This window comes from Leucopleurus acutus (genome assembly GCF_964270905.1).
Source record: "Leucopleurus acutus genome assembly, chromosome: 2".
In the NCBI taxonomy this organism is placed as follows: domain Eukaryota; kingdom Metazoa; phylum Chordata; class Mammalia; order Artiodactyla; family Delphinidae; genus Leucopleurus; species Leucopleurus acutus.
Window position 1 is genome coordinate 192,974,811 of NC_139143.1, and position 4,898 is coordinate 192,979,708.

Consider the following 4,898-nt stretch of genomic DNA (forward strand, 5'->3'; position numbering starts at 1 on the left):
GACTAGTGTGTGTGTGAGGGAATCACCAGGCCAAGAAAGGAGCCAACAAACAGGATTAGAGGCAAGACTCCTCAGAGTTCAAGCAGGGCCAGGAGCAGTGTCTCTGACAACCAGCCAGAGTGCAAACCTACCCCCGGGGCACCGATTACACATGTATCAGCTGCTGGAGGTTGCCCCACAACCTGATGCTCTGTTTATTTTTTCTCTTTCATTTTGTTTTGCTTTTCTGTTTCATTTATACTTTTTATTTATATGTCTTCAATTTCACTAACCTTCTCTTCTTCAACGTCTAATCTACCATTAAACCCATCCAGTATATTTTTCATATCAGATATTTTAGTGCAATGTATAAGAGAACAAGTTGGTAAATTGTACTTTATCAAACTTAAGAACTTTTGTCCTTCGAAAGACATTGATGGGAGAACAAGACGAACCACAGGGAGAAAATATCTACATATCACATATCTGGAATATATATACATAAACTTAATAACAACACAATGATAAATGCACAAATGATTTGGACATCTCAGCAAAGAAGACATAGTGACGGCAAATAAGCACTCGAAATTATGCTCCATTTCATTAGTCACTAGGTAAATACACACACTAAGATACCATGAGGTACCTCGTCTAAAAATGTCTAAAACTGAAAAGACTAATCACATCAAATGCTGGCAAGGATGTGGAGAACCTGGAACACTGCTCATGGGAATGTAAAATAGTGCATCTACGGGACTTCCTTGGCAGTAAGACTCCATGCTTCCAATGCAAGGGGCGCAGGTTCGACCCCTGGTCGGGGAACTAAGATCCCACGTGTGGCGTGGCACAGCCAAGAAAATATGAAGGAAAAAAATAGTACATTGCTTTGTAAACAGTTTAGCAGCAGTCTCTTAAAAAGTTAAACGTACATCTAAACTTATGATCCAATCATCCTACACCCAAGCATTAAGCCAAGAGAAATGAAACAATACGTCCATACTAAGACTCATTCGTGGGGACTTCCCTGGTGGCGCAGTGGTTAAGAATCCCGCTGCTAATGCAGGGGACACGGGTTCAAGCCCTGGTCCGGGAAGATCCCACATGCTGTGAAGCAACTAAGCGCGTACGCCACGACTACTGAGCCTGCACTCTAGAGCCCGAGAGCCACAAGTACTGAGCCCGTGAGCCATAACTACTGAAGCCTGCATGCCTAGAGCCCGTGCTCCGCAACAAAAGAAGCCACCGCAACGAGAAGCCCGTGCACCACAACGAAAAGTAGCCCCCGCTCGCCACAACTAGGGAAAGCCCACGCACAGCAATGAAGACCCAACGCAGCCAAAAAAAAAAAACAGACTCATTCATGCATGTTCACAGCAGCCTTATTTGTAATAGCTAGAAGCTGGAAACAACCCAAATGTCTATCAACAGGTTAATGGATAAACAAAATGGGGTACATCCATATAATGGCATACTTCTCAGCAACAGAAATGAACTATTTATACATGCAACATTATGGGTGAATCTCAAAATGATTATGCTGAGTGACAGAAACAAGACCCCCCCCGAACCCCCCCAAAAAAGTACTCTATGATTCCATTTATATAAGATTCTGAAAATTACAAACTAATCTATACAACAGGAAGCAGCTCAGTGGTCACCCGGTGAGATGGGGGGTCAGGTGGAGGGGAGTGCAGGAAGGAATTACAAAGGGGTATGAAGAAACTTTTGAAGGTGATAAATACTATCTTGTTGCTATTTTTTAAAATAAATTTAATTAATTAATTAATTTATTTATTGGCTGCGTTGGGTCTTTGTTGCTGCGCGCCGTCTTTCTCTAGCTGCGGGGAGCGGGGGCTACTCTTCGTTGTGGTGCGCAGGCTTCTCATAGCGGTGGCTTCTCTTGTTGTGGAGCACGGGCTTTAGGCACCTGGGCTTCAGTAGTTATGGCGCGTGAGCTCAGTATAAGGAACGGCACCAAGAAACGGAGGAGAGCTTAAACAAGCTTTATTTGGGAACGCTCCCGGGCGAGGTTCACTGGTCCCAGAGAAAGGGGCCAGATAAGTCGCGCCCGGGCGAGGGTTTGGTAAGAATTTATAGGGGAAGAAGGGAAAGGGGTGTGGTGAATCCGGGAGGGCGCAGGTTATTCCTTATTTGGTGGTCTCTTCGGTATCGTGGCAATATCCGGTGCCGGTTGCATCAGTCTTGGGACCGTTAGTCCCGCCCCTCGAATGGCGGGAAGGCTGGGCCGGATGGAAAATCCCCACTGGAACTGGGTGGTCCGGAAAGTCTCCAGGTCAGTTTCTGGAACTGGGTGGTCCGGAAAGTTTCGGTCTGATGCATCCTGTGAGTCTGATTGCGTTCCCCTGCCTCGGGCCAGTTGGCCTTACAAGTAGCTGTGGCTCGCAGGCTCAGTAGTTGTAGCGCACGGGCTTATTTGCTCTGAGGCATGAGGGATCTTCCCGGACCAGGGCTCGAACCCGTGTCCCCTGCACTGGCAGGCGGATTCTCAACCACTGCGCCACCAGGGAAGTTCCCAAGGCTAGTTATATTTCAGCTTGGGGTTCCCACATCATGATGAAAGTATAAAGTTCATCAGATGCTGGTAGCATAAGCACAGACAGTGCACAGAGGGCTCTGACAACCACCTGGGCACCTTCTCCCTCATGTACCTGCCCGACGAGTACTCAGTGAGTGCCTCTAGAGGAACATTTCTAAATGCACCACACATAAGGCAAAAAAGCCATCTGGGCTGGAAGTGGAGTCCCTAGCCCTTTGGAGCTCAGAGTCTATGAATGCAGTGGGGTAGAGATGCACAGAATGCTAACAGTGTTCAGAACCATAAGAGTTAAGTTGAGGGTGGTACTGGGAGCAGAGAAAGGCCAGCAGGAGAAGAGGAGGACGCAGGTAAGCTTTCTTGAGGCTGGTGACATCTATCTGAATCTCAGTGCCTGGACTACGACTTGAGGTATGGGGGTGGCGTACACAGAGGTAAGAAAGGCATGGGACAGTTTCCAGCTGGTGCTCCCTTAAGTTCTAAACAAGAAGCAGGGAGAGGTGAGGTAGGAGAGCTCGGTATTGCACCGGTACCGTCAGACCATAATGTCTTTGAATTCAGGAGCACATACTGGGGAAGCCATGGAGGGGGCCTTCCTTTCAAAATGTAAACAGCGCTATTATTTGTGGTGGGGATAAGAGAAAATACATGTTCATCATAAAATACAAAGTTAAGGAATTCAAAAAAGTATAACGGGCATTCAAAGCACTGTTAACCCTACCACCCATAAATGCCCTCTTTCCGGGGCGTCCCTGGTGGTGCAGTGGTTGAGGGTCTGCCTGCCAATGCAGGGGACACGGGTTCGAGCCCTGGTCCGGGAAGATCCCACATGCCGCGGAGCAACGAAGCCCGTGCGCCACAACTACTGAGCCTGTGCTCTAGAGCCCGTGCTCCGCAACAAGAGAAGCCACCGCAATGAGAAGCCCATGCACCGCAATGAAAAGTAGCCCCTGCTCGCCAAAACTGGAGAAAGCCCGCAGCCCGCGTGCAGCAACGAAGACCTAACACAGCCAAAAATAAATAAATAAAATAAATAAATTAAAATAAATGCCGTCTTTCCCACTGCCAATTTCAGTGTATGTCTTCCTGGATTTATGTTCTGCATATATTCAAATACATACAGAGCAGAGTGCGGGGAGCGGGGGAAGATGCCCTCATTCGTCCTCATTCATCCCTCAACCCCCAGGTCCTTCCAAGTAAATGCTTCCTTCTTGCAGTCACGCACTGTCCCTCCCATACACTGCGCCCGAGGGTCCTTAAGTATTCTGAGCGTCTGGTTCTCAGCTTTTTTCTCTGTGAAAACATCAGGAGCAATGGTAGGACATCAGTGAGGGTGGGCCCTCACTGCCCTGGCTTCTGAGTTTCTCCCTCTCCAACAGGAAGACTCTCTTCTGCCCTTGCCTGTGGTCACGCTTAGCCTATAGGTATTCAAAAGGCGGCCCCCTCCACACCCTGTTTCAAGTATCCTGCTCTACCACCGTTTGGCTCTGGTGACATTTCTTCCACTGGGATCTCCAATCCAGAGCACACAGTACCTTTCCACTGCCGCCACCCCTTCATGTCCCTTCATGTCTCATCATTTCTGGATCCACGGCGGAGAATCGCCATTCCCTTGCCCCCTCCCTTTGCTGCGCTCCCAGATCAAAACATCAGTTCATTTGGCCATTCCAAGCGGCCGGACGTGGCTGGAGAACAACAAAACCGGGTTGATTAGTTTCACTGTCATATCATGACCCCAAACCTCACGCCCGCAGCGCCTCCAAACCAACCCAAGGATCTAAGTCAATTTGCTCTCCCAACCCGAGAGGTTTCCTCACACCTCCTTACGCCTCCTCTCTAATCATCTCTTCAAATACTTTCACAACATCACTTAAATGTCAAACTTCCCAGGGCTTTCAGAGGACAGCCACGCGCTGGCGTCTGCGCGAGCTTGGGGACGGGAGGCCGGTAAGAGGCCGTGGCAGTCGTCCCAGGAGGGGCGCGGGGGCTCGGCCTAGAGCGGTGGAGGCGCGCAAGGAGCGACATGGAGGATCTCGGGGACTGGCTGAGGGCGAGCGGAGAGCGGGCGAGGGAGGATCGCCGGCTCGGGCGGCAGGTGCGAAAACAACCGGGATGGACGGAGCGCGCAGATCGGTACCTGGAGACGCCGGGCACGACCAGTCACCTCCAACGCCCGCCTCAGGGGCCGCGGCGCCTCTCACGTCACTCCAGGCGACGGCGACGGCGCGCGTGACGTCACAGGAGCCGGCGCGACGCCTTGCGCGTCAGTAGCGGCGACGGCGGCGGGGGCTTGTGACGTCAGGACGCCAACGCAGGGCGCCAGGAGGCTTCCGTGCCAAGCGCCGGCCTCGGCGCTCGCGCC